This window comes from Ranitomeya imitator, chromosome 4, assembly GCF_032444005.1.
Source record: "Ranitomeya imitator isolate aRanImi1 chromosome 4, aRanImi1.pri, whole genome shotgun sequence".
Classification (NCBI taxonomy): Eukaryota; Metazoa; Chordata; class Amphibia; order Anura; family Dendrobatidae; genus Ranitomeya; species Ranitomeya imitator.
Window position 1 is genome coordinate 291,488,240 of NC_091285.1, and position 17,558 is coordinate 291,505,797.

Below are 17,558 nucleotides of genomic sequence, written 5' to 3' on the forward strand. Positions count from 1 at the left end.
TGCCAGGGCTTGTTGCCCTCTGCTGTCACGTCCATGGGTGGCATGCAGTGTGTGACTATCTGTGTTCCAGGATTGTTGCCCTCTGCTGTCACGTCCATGGGTGGCATGCAGTGTGTGACTATCTGTGTGCCAGGGCTTGTTGCCCTCTGCTGTCACGTCCATGGGAGGCATGCAGTGTGTGACTATCTGTGTGCCAGGGCTTGTTCCCCTCTGCTGTCACGTCCATGGGTGGCATGCAGTGTGTGGCTATCTGTGTGCCAGGGCTTGTTGCCCTCTGCTGTCACGTCCATGGGTGGCATGCAGTGTGTGGCTATCTGTGTGCCAGGGCTTGTTGCCCTCTGCTGTCACGTCCATGGGTGGCATGCAGTGTGTGGCTATCTGTGTGCCAGGGCTTGTTGCCCTCTGCTGTCACGTCCATGGGTGGCATGCAGTGTGTGGCTATCTGTGTGCCAGGGCTTGTTGCCCTCTGCTGTCACATCCATGGGTGGCATGCAGTGTGTGACTATCTGTGTGCCAGAGTTTGTTGCCCTCTGCTGTCACGTCCATGGGTGGCATGCAATGTGTGGCTATCTGTGTGCCAGGGCTTGTTGCCCTCTGCTGTCACGTCCATGGGTGGCATGCAGTGTGTGACTATGTGTGCCAGGGCTTGTTGCCCTCTGCTGTCACGTCCATGGGTGGCATGCAATGTGTGGCTATCTGTGTGCCAGGGCTTGTTGCCCTCTGCTGTCACGTCCATGGGTGGCATGCAATGTGTGGCTATCTGTGTGCCAGGGCTTGTTGCCCTCTGCTGTCACGTCCATGGGTGGCATGCAGTGTGTGACTATGTGTGCCAGGGCTTGTTGCCCTCTGCTGTCACGTCCATGGGTGGCATGCAATGTGTGGCTATCTGTGTGCCAGGGCTTGTTGCCCTCTGCTGTCACGTCCATGGGTGGCATGCAGTGTGTGACTATGTGTGCCAGGGCTTGTTGCCCTCTGCTGTCACGTCCATGGGTGGCATGCAATGTGTGGCTATCTGTGTGCCAGGGCTTGTTGCCCTCTGCTGTCACGTCCATGGGTGGCATGCAGTGTGTGACTATGTGTGCCAGGGCTTGTTGCCCTCTGCTGTCACGTCCATGGGTGGCATGCAATGTGTGGCTATCTGTGTGCCAGGGCTTGTTGCCCTCTGCTGTCACGTCCATGGGTGGCATGCAGTGTGTGGCTATCTGTGTGCCAGGGCTTGTTGCCCTCTGCTGTCACGTCCATGGGTGGCATTCAGTGTGTGACTATGTGTGCCAGGGCTTGTTGCCCTCTGCTGTCACGTCCATGGGTGGCATGCAATGTGTGGCTATCTGTGTGCCAGGGCTTGTTGCCCTCTGCTGTCACGTCCATGGGTGGCATGCAGTGTGTGACTATCTGTGTGCCAGGGCTTGTTGCCCTCTGCTGTCACGTCCATGGGTGGCATGCAGTGTGTGGCTATCTGTGTGCCAGGGCTTGTTGCCCTCTGCTGTCACGTCCATGGGTGGCATGCAGTGTGTGGCTATCTGTGTGCCAGGGCTTGTTGCCCTCTGCTGTCACGTCCATGTGTGGCATGCAGTGTGTGACTATGACAGCCCTGCTCACTATACTGACACCACAAAGTGCTGAATAGACGCGTCGGCAGCAGCCTGGTCCTGCGGGGACACCGAGAGCCGGCAGAGCTGGGACTCATATCGCTCTGTGCGCTGATTGGCTGAGAGCAGTGCGCCTGAGCCAATGAGCAGCCGGGAGCGCTCTTGTCACGTTAGCTGTGTGTAGCTCTGGCTGCAGTCTCATAGCAGACAGCAGACAGTGAGGAGTGAGCGTACAGACAGGCGGGTGCCGGTGACTGGAGGAGGCTGCGAGCTTTATCAATGTGCTTGTGTGACAGGAGTCTCCGTACATTGCACAGGACACTGCCGGGGCCGTGCTGCACTCACTGAATGGTAGGTCACTGCTTGCTAACCTGGTGTTTGTTGTGGCGCTGGGTGCATTCTCCTCAGTATTGCGCTGGGTGCATTCTCCTCAGTGTGTCGCTGGGTGCATTCTCCTCAGTGTTGCGCTGGGTGCATTCTCCTCAGTATTGCGCTGGGTGCATTCTCCTCAGTGTTGCGCTGGGTGCATTCTCCTCAGTGTTGCGCTGGGTGCATTCTCCTCAGTATTGCGCTGGGTGCATTCTCCTCAGTGTTGCCCTCGGTGCATTCTCCTCAGTGTGTCGCTGGGTGCATTCTCCTCAGTGTTGCGCTGGGTGCATTCTCCTCAGTATTGCGCTGGGTGCATTCTCCTCAGTGTTGCCCTCGGTGCATTCTCCTCAGTGTTGCGCTGGGTGCATTCTCCTCAGTGTTGCCCTCGGTGCATTCTCCGCAGTGTGTCGCTGGGTGCATTCTCCTCAGTGTTGCGCTGGGTGCATTCTCCTCAGTATTGCCCTCGGTGCATTCTCCTCAGTGTTGCGCTGGGTGCATTCTCTTCAGTATTGCGCTGGGTGCATTCTCCTCAGTATTGCGCTGGGTGCATTCTCCTCAGTATTGCGCTGGGTGCATTCTCCTCAGTGTTGCCCTCGGTGCATTCTCCTCAGTGTGTCGCTGGGTGCATTCTCCTCAGTATTGGGCTGGGTGCATTCTCCTCAGTGTTGCCCTCGGTGCATTCTCCGCAGTGTGTCGCTGGGTGCATTCTCCTCAGTGTTGCACTTGGTGCATTCTCCTCAGTGTTGCCCTCGGTGCATTCTCCGCAGTGTGTCGCTGGGTGCATTCTCCTCAGTGTTGCCCTCGGTGCATTCTCCTCAGTATTGGGCTGGGTGCATTCTCCTCAGTGTTGCCCTCGGTGCATTCTCCGCAGTGTGTCGCTGGGTGCATTCTCCTCAGTGTTGCGCTGGGTGCATTCTCTTTAGTATTGCGCTGGGTGCATTCTCCTCAGTGTTGCGCTGGGTGCATTCTCCTCAGTATTGTGCTGGGTGCATTCTCCTCAGTGTTGAGCTGGGTGCATTCTCAGTGTTGCCCTCGGTGCATTCTCCTCAGTGTTGCGCTGGGTGCATTCTCCTCAGTATTGCGCTGGGTGCATTCTCCTCAGTGTGTCACTGGGTGCATTCTCCTCAGTGTTGCGCTGGGTGCATTCTCCTCAGTGTTGCGCTGGGTGCATTCTCCTCAGTATTGCGCTGGGTGCATTCTCCTCAGTGTGTCGCTGGGTGCATTCTCTTCAGTGTTGCGCTGGGTGCATTCTCCTCAGTGTTGCGCTGGGTGCATTCTCCTTAGTATTGCGCTGGGTGCATTCTCCTCAGTGTTGCGCTGGGTGCATTCTCCTCAGTGTTGCGCTGGGTGCATTCTCCTTAGTATTGCGCTGGGTGCATTCTCCTTAGTATTGCGCTGGGTGCATTCTCTTCAGTATTGCGCTGGGTGCATTCTCCTCAGTGTTGCCCTCGGTGCATTCTCCGCAGTGTGTCGCTGGGTTTTTTCTCCTCAGTATTGCGCTGGGTGCATTCTCCTCAGTGTTGCCCTCGGTGCATTCTCCGCAGTGTGTCGCTGGGTGCATTCTCCTCAGTGTTGCGCTGGGTGCATTCTCCGCAGTGTGTCGCTGGGTGCATTCTCCTCAGTGTTGTGCTGGGTGCATTCTCCTCAGTGTTGCCCTCGGTGCATTCTCCTCAGTGTTGCGCTGGGTGCATTCTCCTCAGTATTGCGCTGGGTGCATTCTCCTCAGTGTGTCGCTGGGTGCATTCTCCTCAGTGTTGCGCTGGGTGCATTCTCCTCAGTGTTGCGCTGGGTGCATTCTCCTCAGTATTGCGCTGGGTGCATTCTCCTCAGTGTGTCGCTGGGTGCATTCTCCTCAGTGTTGCGCTGGGTGCATTCTCCTCAGTGTGTCACTGGGTGCATTCTCCTCAGTATTGCGCTGGGTGCATTCTCCTCAGTGTGTCGCTGGGTGCATTCTCCTCAGTGTTGCGCTGGGTGCATTCTCCTCAGTATTGCGCTGGGTGCATTCTCCTCAGTGTGTCGCTGGGTGCATTCTCCTCAGTGTTGCGCTGGGTGCATTCTCCTCAGTGTTGCCCTCGGTGCATTCTCCTCAGTGTTGCGCTGGGTGCATTCTCCTCAGTGTTGCACTGGGTGCATTCTCCTCAGTGTGTCGCTGGGTGCATTCTCCTCAGTGTGTCGCTGGGTGCATTCTCCTCAGTGTTGCCCTCGGTGCATTCTCCTCAGTATTGCGCTGGGTGCATTCTCCTCAGTATTGTGCTGGGTGCATTCTCCTCAGTGTTGCGCTGGGTGCATTCTCCTCAGTATTGCGCTGGGTGCATTCTCCTCAGTGTGTCGTTGGGTGCATTCTCCTCAGTGTTGCGCTGGGTGCATTCTCCTCAGTATTGTGCTGGGTGCATTCTCCTCAGTGTGTCGCTGGGTGCATTCTCCTCAGTGTGTCACTGGGTGCATTCTCCTCAGTGTGTCGCTGGGTGCATTCTCCTCAGTATTGCGCTGGGTGCATTCTCCTCAGTGTTGCCCTCGGTGCATTCTCCTCAGTGTGTCGCTGGGTGCATTCTCCTCAGTATTGCGCTGGGTGCATTCTCCTCAGTATTGCGCTGGGTGCATTCTCCTCAGTGTGTCGCTGGGTGCATTCTCCTCAGTGTTGCGCTGGGTGCATTCTCCTCAGTATTGTGCTGGGTGCATTCTCCTCAGTGTTGCCCTCGGTGCATTCTCCTCAGTGTGTCGCTGGGTGCATTCTCCTCAGTGTGTCACTGGGTGCATTCTCCTCAGTGTGTCGCTGGGTGGATTCTCCTTAGTGTTGCCCTCGGTGCATTCTCCTCAGTATTGCGCTGGGTGCATTCTCCTCAGTGTTGCCCTCGGTGCATTCTCCTCAGTGTGTCGCTGGGTGCATTCTCCTCAGTGTGTCACTGGGTGCATTCTCCTCAGTGTGTCGCTGGGTGGATTCTCCTCAGTGTTGCCCTCGGTGCATTCTCCTCAGTATTGCGCTGGGTGCATTCTCCTCAGTGTTGCCCTCGGTGCATTCTCCTCAGTGTGTCGCTGGGTGCATTCTCCTCAGTATTGCGCTGGGTGCATTCTCCTCAGTATTGCGCTGGGTGCATTCTCCTCAGTGTGTCGCTGGGTGCATTCTCCTCAGTATTGCGCTGGGTGCATTCTCCTCAGTGTTGCGCTGGGTGCATTCTCCTCAGTATTGCGCTGGGTGCATTCTCCTCAGTGTTGCCCTCGGTTCATTCTCCTCAGTGTGTCGCTGGGTGCATTCTCCTCAGTATTGCGCTGGGTGCATTCTCCTTAGTATTGCGCTGGGTGCATTCTCCTCAGTGTTGCGCTGGGTGCATTCTCCTCAGTGTTGCGCTGGGTGCATTCTCCTCAGTGTTGCGCTGGGTGCATTCTCCTCAGTGTTGCGCTGGGTGCATTCTCCTCAGTGTTGCGCTGGGTGCATTCTCCTCAGTGTTGCGCTGGGTGCATTCTCCTCAGTGTGTCGCTGGGTGCATTCTCCTCAGTATTGCGCTGGGTGCATTCTCCTCAGTGTTGCGCTGGGTGCATTCTCCTCAGTGTTGCGCTGGGTGCATTCTCCTCAGTGTTGCGCTGGGTGCATTCTCCTCAGTGTTGCGCTGGGTGCATTCTCCTCAGTGTTGCGCTGGGTGCATTCTCCTCAGTGTGTCGCTGGGTGCATTCTCCGCAGTGTGTCGCTGGGTGCATTCTCCTCAGTGTTGCGCTGGGTGCATTCTCCTCAGTGTTGCGCTGGGTGCATTCTCCTCAGTGTTGCGCTGGGTGCATTCTCCTCAGTGTTGCGCTGGGTGCATTCTCCTCAGTGTTGCGCTGGGTGCATTCTCCTCAGTGTGTCGCTGGGTGCATTCTCCGCAGTGTGTCGCTGGGTGCATTCTCCTCAGTGTTGCGCTGGGTGCATTCTCCTCAGTGTTGCGCTGGGTGCATTCTCCTCAGTGTTGCGCTGGGTGCATTCTCCTCAGTATTGCGCTGGGTGCATTCTCCTCAGTGTTGCGCTGGGTGCATTCTCCTCAGTGTTGCGCTGGGTGCATTCTCCTCAGTGTTGCGCTGGGTGCATTCTCCTCAGTGTTGCGCTGGGTGCATTCTCCTCAGTGTTGCGCTGGGTGCATTCTCCTCAGTGTTGCGCTGGGTGCATTCTCCTCAGTGTTGCGCTGGGTGCATTCTCCTCAGTGTTGCGCTGGGTGCATTCTCCTCAGTGTTGCGCTGGGTGCATTCTCCTCAGTGTTGCGCTGGGTGCATTCTCCTCAGTGTTGCGCTGGGTGCATTCTCCTCAGTATTGCCCTCGGTGCATTCTCCTCAGTGTTGCGCTGGGTGCATTCTCCTCAGTATTTCGCTGGGTGCATTCTCCTCAGTATTGCGCTGGGTGCATTCTCCTCAGTATTGCGCTGGGTGCATTCTCCTCAGTGTTGCGCTGGGTGCATTCTCCTCAGTGTTGCGCTGGGTGCATTCTCCTCAGTGTTGCGCTGGGTGCATTCTCCTCAGTATTGCGCTGGGTGCATTCTCCTCAGTGTTGCGCTGGGTGCATTCTCCTCAGTGTTGCGCTGGGTGCATTCTCCTCAGTGTGTCGCTGGGTGCATTCTCCTCAGTATTGCGCTGGGTGCATTCTCGTCAGTCTTGGCGGCTGGAGGGGGATGTGCTGAGGAATGTCCGCCACCCGGAGCTCTGTCACCTAGAAATTCCTTAGAGACTTAATTAGTTTAACGGGACGGGCGGCTCGGAGCAGACCCTCACTCACTTCGGGCACCAGTTGCTGCGTTAACCCTTCACTCCGAGGAGTCCCGCTGCTCACTGCTCTGCAGCGCCCCCTGCCGGCCCCGTGTGGCTGCAGCGCTTGTACAGGGGATGTTCGCTGGGAGTTGTGGCTCCTCTGCGCTCTAACAATGAGGTTATTAGCCTCCTGCAGTCATTAAACGGATAGTTTATGGCCATCGGTGCAGAGACGACTGTTCCCCGGAGTGTGGCCGCCTCATCTGGCGCCGGCTAGTGTTAGCCATGTAATGGAGCTGCTGATCTTACTGGCACCTCCTTAGGGAGTTGGGGGGATGAGACTGATGGCTAAATCACATGTCTTCTAAATAAGCATCATGGGTTCAAGGCCAGAGAATGCGGACTGGTGTTATTGCGTCTGTCATAGTCGTGTGCTAGGAGGTGAAAACCCGAAATTAATGTAATCCCATGTATTGGAAATGTGTCAGAATGAATGAGCTGGAAAATCCTCTCTTGTTGGAAACTCTTTTCCCTGAGGGGATGTAAAGGAGGCTTAAGCTAGAACACTTCTAGTAATGCTGGGCCGGCGAGCCCCTCTATCCTGTGTATTGCTGGAGAGAAAAAGCAGATGTGGAGACCCTAGAAAGGCCAGCGTCAGCTGGGATGCGAGCTGTCGCATGTAATGGCGAGGCAGTGGCGACACATCAGGCTTCACTGGCTGTCGGCGGCTCCACCGGTCCTAGTGTCAGATGCCCACCAGACAGGCCACTGGAAAGTGACGCTGGCATCGGTGGGAGAGCATTTCTAGGATCTATGTGATGCTAAGGACAAAGTATGATCACTTGGTATTATTCATAAAAGTGAGAATTGCTGATTTTAATCATATTGGGATGAATTGAAAATTATACCCATTGCTAGTCAGCCTTCCAAAAACTGTGCCCTCTCGCATCATGTACGGTATCTTATTTTGGCTGTTGGTTGAGTCTACAAGCCTTACGTGCCCAATATGGCACCTTGGGAATCTGACTCTGGTTGCCGTTCGTCCTGATCTTTCAGCTGCTGCTGGCATAGGGCTAATCGTTGGTGCGAATTCTTGGCCTTTTTCCGACAATGCTTATCGAATGTGTCGGCCAACTCATGATTTCTACTAGTCAAATGCTTGCAGTCCTGGATTTGGCATCTCATAGTAGAAAGCTGTGCAGTATAAAACTAGCATTAGGCTGGAAAAAAGTATGAAGAAAAGATTGTTGTTTCTTCTCTTTTTGTATTCACATCTGGCTCTAAAACCTGTATACATGATTCCAGTCTTATTCTGGATAAGGCTATGCCGAGAAATTCCAGCATCCTTCAATTAAATATAACTATCTAATCTTCTTCTAATGTTTAGTTAAAGTACAGGCATTTTTCTGTACAGTCTGACCTCTCAGTGGGGATAATGCATTTTAATTCATTTATTGATTCTCACTTAGTGCTAGTGAAGTCTTGGAACAACATGATTGATTAGAAGCCAGAGAAGTGAGAAGGGGCTGGGAGGGTGGATGTGAGCCATTCTCGGAATATAAGAACTACATCTGAAGCTGTAGAAGATGTCTCTTCCCTCATTTGTGCTTGCTAGTAGATTGCACATGGTACTCTGGGTACATGTGGGCACACTTACCACCCCCTGATGGTACATATATACTGGTCTGATTTCTAAATAGACTTTATTTGTACTTTTCTATGTGTATACATGACCTAAGTGTGTGGTTTAGTGCAGAGCGCTTCCATCTGTCTCTTTAGCAGGCCAACAAGGGTGTGAGTTTCAGAGTGTTTGCCCAAATGTGGCTCCAGATGTGGGAATTGAGCTGTTCTCTGTCACTTTGGTGACAACTGGTCCTATCCCAATAAGTTTTTGCTTTCACTAACTAGGTGTCAAAGTTTCAGCCCCATGCCATTGTAAGAAATTATACTAGCCCCCTGGGAGAGTTCAAACCCCTATAGGTATCTCTATTACATAAAGTCAGACACTTCTATTCTAAATTGCCACTTAGATGGAAACTTTAGGAAACCTGACTTTTTCCGTGCTTTCTTCCTGGGGATTCTACAACTTGTATAGGTTTGGAAGAGAGAGGTGATGCAGTGTTTGAGGAATCTTCTATGTTAAGCAATATTTACTCTTGCTGGAGGTATTAAAGAGGGACCATTTATCATCCTGTCAAGCAGAGTTCAGTTTAGTTTGACTTCAATGTACAATAGGTATTCTGGTGGCTTTCTTTGCCTGTGGATTGAGATCTATCATTATACCTTTTGCTGGGGGTCTAATGGAAGGGGAAGAAGAGGATGTGGGTGATGCTACAGTAATTCTCCATGCAATCAGGCCTAGAGCCAGGAAATACTAGAAGGGTTTTCCTGATAGGGAGGGAGGCTGGTAGATCTAACCTGAACAAGGTCTGAGACAGAAGTTTGAGTCAGCATTAAATATCTTTATAACATAGAAATCATTTTCTGTTTCTTTTGTTTGTTTTTTATGTGATGTTTTTGTGGAGAACAGAACAGTGAAAAGGCCGGGCAGCATCACAATGATATCAGGATTTTTCTCTGTATTTTTCAATGTCTGTTACTTGGGTTGAACCAAGTGGCATTTCAGAGACCCTGTTAAGGGGGAAAAAGGCAATTTATTATAGCTCAAGTGACAGATGTATTCTGCTACAGAAGGCCCAGACAAGGAGAACAGTTTATCATGTTTTATAATCTGATGTATAGGGAGTTGTGGTTTGTCCGCTTTATAATAGGGATTGGTATGAGTCTTTATGAATAAGCAAAAAAAAAAAAAAAGCATATTGTGTGTGGTTAATAGTTAAACCATTAAGATTGGAGGCAGATGTGTGCCTAAAAAAAAAAGGCTGTTCTCAACAATATCCCACAAGGGAACTGGGCAGAGAAGTAAACCTTCATTAGTCTGTGACTTCTGTACTCTTTGGGTCTGTGTTAGTAGCAAAGGTAATTATTTATTCCAAATTCCCTAGTAGCAGCCAGAGTAGTCTTTCTAATGAAGAGGAACTTTCAGGTCTCTTACTTTTGCTTTTCTGGGTTTGTTGATATTTGCTATTTGCATTGAAAAGTAACTTGTGGATGTACACTGCTCAAAAAATACGGTAAATGAAACACTAAAATCCCACATCCTAGATATCACTGAATGAAATATACGTTGCAAATCTTTATTACATAGTGGAATGCGTTAAGAATAAAACATAAAAATGATCAATATAAATAAAAATTAATATTCCATGGAGGTCTGCGTTTGTAATGATGCTCAAAATCAAAGTGGAAAGTGAAATTACAGGCTGGTCCAACTTCAGTGGAAAGGACTCAAAACAAGGAAATAATGTTCAGTAGTGTGTGTGGCCTCTACATGCCTGTATGATCTCCCTACAACATCTAGGCATGCTCTTGATGAGGCGGCGGCAGATGCGGATGGTCTCCTGAGGGATCTCCTCCCAGACCTGAATTAAAGCATCAGTCAACTCCTGGATAGTCTGTAATGCAACATGATGTTGGTAGATGGAACGAGACATGATGTCCCAAATGTACTCGATTGGATTCAGACTGAGGAATGGGCAGGCCAGTCCATAGCATCGATGCCTTCATCAAGCAGTAACTGCTGAAACACTTCTGCCACATGAGGGTTAGCATTGTCATGCATCAGAAGGAACCGAGAGCCAACCGCACCAGCATATGCTCTCACAATGTTTCTGAGGATCTCATCCCAGTACTTAATGGCAGTCAGGATACCTTCAGCTGGCACATTGAGGGCTGTGAGGCCCTCCAAAGAAATGCTTCCCCTTACTATTACTGACCCATTGCCAGCTGGTCATGCTGGAGGATGTTGCAGGCAGCAGAATGTTCTCCACGGCATCTCCAAACTCTCTCACATGTGCTCAGTGTGTACCTGCCCTCACACGTGAAGAGCACAGTCCGCCAATGTCAAATCTGAGAAATTTGGTGTTTTCTAAGAAATGCCAATCACCCTGCACAGCGTTGAGTTGTAAGCACAGTACCCACTTGTGGACATCAGGCCCTCATACCACACTCATGGAGTCTGTTTCTGACAATTTGAGCAGACACGTGGATGTTATTGGCTTGCTGGAGGTCATTTTGCAAGGCTCTGGCACTGTTCCTCCTTACACAAAGAAGAAGGTAGCAGTCTTGCTGCTGGGTTGTTTCCCCCTGTACGTCTCCATGTACTGGCCTGTCTAGTGGTATCCGCTCCATGCTCTGGACACTATGCTAATAGACACAGCTACTCTTGTCACAGCTCGCATTGATGCGCCATCCTTGATGAGCAACACTACCTGAGCAACTTCTGTGGGTTGTAGAGGTCACCTCATATACAGTACCTTTTTGGTGAGAGCAATGACTAAATGCAAAAGTGACCAAAACAGCCAAACAGAATGAGAACAGAGAAATGGTCTGTGGTCACTCCCTGCAGAACCACCCCTTTTATAGGGGGTTGTTTTCTAATCGTCTTTCATTTCTGGATATTCCATTCACACAAGAGCAGGAGAAATTGATTCACAATTGGTGTTGCTTGATAACTAGACAGGTTGATTTCACAGAAGTGTGATTGACTTGGCGTGACATTGTGTTATTTAAGTGTTCCTTTTATTATTTTGAGCAGTGTATGTTTTGTAGATCTGGGGTCCACTACAGTTGAATTTCACGTTAAAATAAAGAGAACACATATCTTGCAGCTAATGCCATCCTAGCTATGATAAGGGCAGCAAGTTGAAGGCTTTTCCTGATAAGTTATTCATATTATGTATTCTTTACTCCAATGTACAAAGCTCTAAAATGTTCTTCTTCGATTGAGTAATGGTGACCAACAGGCATGAATAAACCTGCAAGCTGCAATACAACCAGCAATACGCCAGTAACATATCGCTTGTGTACTCATATGGCTCTAGAACTAACTGACATAATGATTGACTGACAGACCATAACCATTTATTTTGAACATGATTTCCTTAAAGGGATTGTCCAGCTTTCATACTGTTATAAATATAATTGAGTTGAATAAAAAGTTTTGCAAGTATTACCACTGCTAGCATGTCGGACAAGAGCCCTGTAGATCTGCTCTTATTTTCTGGCATCCCCAAATCTTTTTGCTCAGCTCTAGTAGTGAAAGAAGCTCTACACGCAGCCTCTAAACCCCATTTCTCTAGTGCAGCCACTTTGGTGCTCACCACTAGAACAGAAAGTAATGACTTTCCATTGAGACTTGGCTGGCTGCAAAGATCAGGTGACTTGAACAGGATGACACTCAAAACCACAGGAGTGGCCTAGGCTCAAGTGGTGGGGCTTAACATAAGCTTTACTCTATGTCTCTATCATATACCCTGCCACCAAATGCGATAACATGAGAAGATATATATAATCTATATCCTTCCTAAAATTACATTACTGACAGGAGTAAATGACTATCAGTTTTATTATAGGACATTTAGAGTTTAAGGATCATTTTAAAAGTTGTTCAGCAGCCTTGCATATTTAACTTAATGACCCATTGCTTTTATCCAACCCAATGCTCAAAATCATATAGCGACCCACCATTAAAGGTCGCCCTATACAGTCATGTGCTATGTGTTTATCGTGCTAAAATCATTGAGCTTGCTCCTGTGTGATTATAATCTCTGCCGTGTCTTCTGCATCATTAACACCTGTATGGTTCAAAAGCAAATCCTTTCCAGCTAGCAAGGTTTAGTATTATATTAAGCCAGATGTGTCGCCTGGTTTTAGCCTTAAGTTGTAGATATATTTAAAAAAAAAAAAAAAAAATCCCAAATTGATTTTGCTGTTGAACCATTTTGTAGTAGATTAACATGTGTTGGATTTGCCTGAAAAGTCTGACACCTGCTTACTATCTACAGCAGAAAACCAATGCTGATAGCCGAGTATTTTTCCTGTGGTTGTGCAGTTTGATGTGCTGCACATCGACATGTGGATGAGCCCATTCATTCTAATAGACTTTCTAGGTAGCTTGTTCTGCCCCCCCTCCCTTGTTCCCCATGCATGTAAATAAGGTAATAGAACAAGGTTTTTATATAATGGATGCAAAATGTTGGTGGAACTGGTGTAGATTATGATGTTGATTCTGTATCAACACATTCATGGTTGTTATCAAAGACAATAAATGATGTGTAGCATTTTAAACATGTTTGATCGTTTACTAAACTCAGGGCCAGTTTCGTGAGTGTAACAAGGGGCTCATTTTTACAGATGTTTGTCCCTGTCCAATCTAATGACCTGAAATGACAGCTTCTTCTAATATGATGTCAGTGCCAGGGTATACAGAAAAAACTTAACCCTTTTTGCTCTTGCATGAAAATGGCGCCTTGATGAAAGTGTGACTCGCCTTGTCTTATGATTACCTATATGGCAGCACGGTGGCTCAGTGGATAGCACTGCAGCCTTGCAGTGCTGGGGTCCTGGGTTCAAACCCCACCAAGGACAACATCTGCAGAGAGTTTGTATGTTCTCCCTGTATTTGCGTGGGTTTCCTCCCACATTCCAAAGACATACAGATAGGGAATTTAGATTGTGAGCCCCATCACGGACAGCGATGATAATGTGTGTAAATGTAAATTGTATGTTAGCGCTATATAATAATAAAGATTATTATTTATAAAACAGTAGGTTGCAATTGCAAGACCTATAGGTTTTGTGTACTTCTCACAGGTAACTATTTATGGGTAGATTAATTAGAATGTTGTATGTACAGTACAGAGCAAAAGTTTGGACACGCCTTCTCATTTAAAGATTTTTCTGTATTTTCATGACTATGAAAATTGTAAATTCACTCTGAAGGCAACAAAACTATGAATTAACACATGTGGAATTATATACTTAACAAAAAAGTGTGAAACAACTGAAAATATGTTTTATGTTCTAGGTTCTTCAAAGTAGCCACCTTTTGCTTTGATGACTGCTTTGCACACTCTTGGCATTCTCTTGATGAGCTTCAAGAGGTAGTCCCTGGAAATAGTTTTCACTTCACAGGTGTACCCTGTCAGGTTTAAGAAGTGGGATTTCTTGCCTTATAAATGGTATTGGGACCATCAGTTATGTTGAGCAGACGTCTGGTGGATACACACCTGATAGTCCTACTGAATAGACTCTTAGAATTTGTATTATGGCAAGAAAAAAGCAGCTAAGTAAAGAAAAACGAGTGGCCATCATTACTTTAAGAAATGAAGGTCAGTCAGTCCGAAAAATTGGGAAAACGTTGAAAGTGTCCCCAAGTGCAGTGGCAAAAACCATCAAGCGCTACAAAGAAACTGGCTCACATGAGGACCGCCCCAGGAAAGGAAGACCAAGAGTCACCTCTGCTTCTGAGGATAAGTTTATCTGAGTCATCAGCCTCAGAAATCGCAGGTTAACAGCAGCTCAGATTAGAGACCAGGTCAATGCCACACAAGAGTTCTAGCAGCAGACACATCTCTACAACTGTTAAGAGGAGACTTTGTGCAGCAGGCCTTCATGGTAAAATAGCTGCTAGGAAACCACTGCTAAAGACAGGCAACAAGCAGAAGAGACTTGTTTGGGCTAAAGAACACAAGGAATGGACATTACACCAGTGGAAATCTGTGCTTTGGTCTGATGAGTCCAAATTTCAGATCTTTGGTTCCAACCACTGTGTCTTTGTGCGACGCAGAAAAGGTGAACGGATGGACTCTACATGCCTGGTTCCAACCGTGAAGCATGGAGGAGGAGGTGTGATGGTGTGGGGGGGCTTTACTGGTGACACTGTTGGGGATTTATTCAAAACTAGATGGTAGCCCGATTCTAATGCATCGGGTATTCTAGAATATGTATGTAGTCTATTTATGAAGATTTTAGAATAATACATTGAATACACAGGATTCGGCCAACCGTGGCCAATTAGCGAAGCGTGGTTCAAATCCTGCGCCAATTCGTGGCCGGACTGCGTCTGCCGCTGATTGTTCGCGGCTGGCCACGTAGTATATAGCACAGCCACGTAGTACATAGTACAGCCACATAGTATATTGCACAGCCATGTAGTATATAACAGCCCATGTAGTATATAGCACAGCCACGTAGTATATAGCACAGCCCACGGATTATATAGCACAGCCCACGGAGTATATAGCACAGCCACATAGTATATAACAGCCCACAGAGTATATAGCACAGCCCACGTAGTATATAGCACAGCCACGGAGTATATAACACAGCCCACGGAGTATATAGCACAGCCACAGAGTATATAGCACAGCCACGTAGTATATAACACAGCCCACGGAGTATATAGCACAGCCCACGGAGTGTACAACAGCCCACATAGCATATAACACAGCCACATAGTTTATAACAGCCCACGCACGCAGTATATAACAGCCCACGTAGTGTATAACACAGCCCACGTAATGTATAACACAGCCCACGTAGTGTATAGCGCAGCCCACGTAGTGTATAGCGCAGCCCACGTAGTGTATAGCACAGCCCATGTAGTGTATAGCACAGCTCACGTAGTATATAGCACAGCCCACGTAGTATATAGCACAGCCCACGCAGTATATTGCACAGCCCACGTAGTATATAGCAATGTGGGCATCATATCCCTGTTAAAAAAAAGAATTAAAATAAAAAATAGTTATATACTCACCTTCCGTTGGCCCCCCGGATCCAGGCGAAGCATTTACCGATGCTCCTCACGCGCTTCGGTCCCAAGAGTGCATTGCGGTCTCGCGAGACCGCTACGTCATCATCTCGCGAGATCGCAATGCATGGAGCGGTCACCGGAGCGTCGCGAGGAGCGGGAAAGGCCGGTTCTGGATCCGAGGGGCCGACGAACAGTGAGTATATAACTTTTTTTTATTTTTTATTATTTTTAACATTAGATCTTTTTACTATTGATGCTGCATAGACAGCATCAATAGTAAAAAGTTGGTCACACAGGGTTAATAGCAGCGTTAACGGAGTGCGTTACACCGTGGCACAACGCGGTCTGCTAACGCTGCCATTAACCCTGTGTGAGCGGGGAGTATGGAGTGGGCACTGACAGCGGGGAGTAAGGAGCGGCCATTTTGCCGCCGGACTGTGCCCGTCGCTGATTGGTCGCGGCTGTTTTGCCGCGACCAATCAGCGACTTGGGATTTCCGTTACAGACAGACAGAAAGACGGAAGTGGACCTTAGACAATTATATAGTAGATTTAAGGCATCCTGAACCAGCATGGCTACCACAGCATCTTGCAGCGGCATGCTATTCCATCCGGTTTGCGTTTAGTTGGACCATCGTTTATTTTTCAACAGGACAATGACCCCAAGCACACTTCCAGGCTGTGTAAGGGCTATTTGACCAAGAAGGAGAGTGATGGGGTGCTACGCCAGATGACGTGGCCTCCACAGTCACCAGACCTGAACCCAATCGAGATGGTTTGGGGTGAGCTGGACCACAGAGTGAAGGCAAAAGGGCCAACAAGTGCTAAGCATCTCTGGGAACTCCTTCAAGATTGTTGGAAGACCATTTCCAGTGACTACCTCTTGAAGCTCATCAAATGAATGCCAAGAGTGTGCAAAGCAGTCATCAAAGCAAAAGGTGGCTACTTTGAAGAACCTAGAATATAAGACAGAATTTCAGTTGTTTCATACTTTTTTGTTAAGTATATAATTCCACATGTGTTAATTCATAGTTTTGATGCCTTCAGTGTGAATTTACAATTTTCATAGTCATGAAAATACAGAAAAATCTTTAAATGAGAAGGTGTGTCCAAACTTTTGGTCTCTACTGTACATAATGAAAATCAAGGAAAACTGCAGCACTGCTTAAATGGGTGGAAATGTCCTCCAAGGATACTGGCAGAATGTTCTATCAAAGATATAAAAATCCAAAATAGTGAAAAAGTAAGGATCCTTTATTCACAAACATCAGCTATGTTTTCAGCTCTCTGTGGCACTTGAGATTCGCTCTGTAGAGAGAGCTAAAGCTTAGCTGGTGTTGGTAAGTAAAGGATTCTTACTTCTGCACTACTTTGGATGTGTAGCCTCCTTTTTTGGATTAAATATTATACTATATTGTATTATATTTATTATTTTGTGTTCACAGCTTTAGTAAACAAAGCATCTGGTATGTTTTAGGCTACTTTCACACTAGCGTTGTTTTCAATACGTCGCAATGCGTCGTTTAGGGGAAAAAACGCATCCTGCAAAGTTGTTTGCAGGATGCGTTTTTGCCCCATAGAATAACATTAGCGACGCATTGACACACGTCGCAACCGTCGTGCGATGGTTGCGCCGTGTTGTGGCGGACCGCCGGGAGCAAAAAACGTTACATGTAACTCCGCCCCCACCTCCCCGCTCCTCACAATGGGGCAGCGGATGCGATGAAAATCTGCATCCGCTGCACCCGTTGTGCGGCGCTAACAACGCTGGCATCGTTGCGTCTGCATGTCGCTAGTGTGAAAGTAGCCTTACATAGAACCTGTCACTTGATTCATGCGTCCCGAACTATGGGCAGCAGTATTCAAAGCTTGGGTGCTATGCCCAGCCAGCTTCTCGCAGCACCACTCGATCACCTGGAGCAGCAATGGGTAAAGCTGGCCTTAGGCAGTGCTAGACTAGTCTTGTCTATAGCTGTGGTTTCCATCTGGATCTTTTATGTCTTCTCTGAAATGCTGCAGCGTTTCAGAAAATAAAACAGCTGGCTACAATTGTGCAGCTTGGCTCTGATTTTTATGGTGCCTGTGGTTTGGGCCGCATGAATCACATGACAGGTTCCCTTTAAATCCTCTTTTACGCCCCCCACCCCTACATTTGCTGTAGTATGCATTCATGCATAGTAGATTTCCATAGATCCAAAAAACAAAGCTCTGAGGATAAATGAAATGTGCAACCTT

At 48.3% G+C, this 17,558-nt stretch overlaps 1 protein-coding gene across 2 annotated transcripts in view; it reads left to right on the forward strand.

The window, feature by feature from the left end:
- The first annotated feature begins 1,781 nt into the window (after positions 1–1,781).
- PRICKLE1 (prickle planar cell polarity protein 1) overlaps positions 1,782–17,558 on the forward strand; it is a 149,938-nt gene continuing 134,161 nt past the window's right edge. Inside the window, exon 1 of one of the 2 annotated variants that reach the window (XM_069764745.1) lies at positions 1,782–1,940. The gene's annotated coding sequence lies outside the window, so the exon portion shown is untranslated. The remainder of the gene's footprint in view (positions 1,941–17,558) is intronic. The other variant, XM_069764746.1, reaches the window with a different exon arrangement.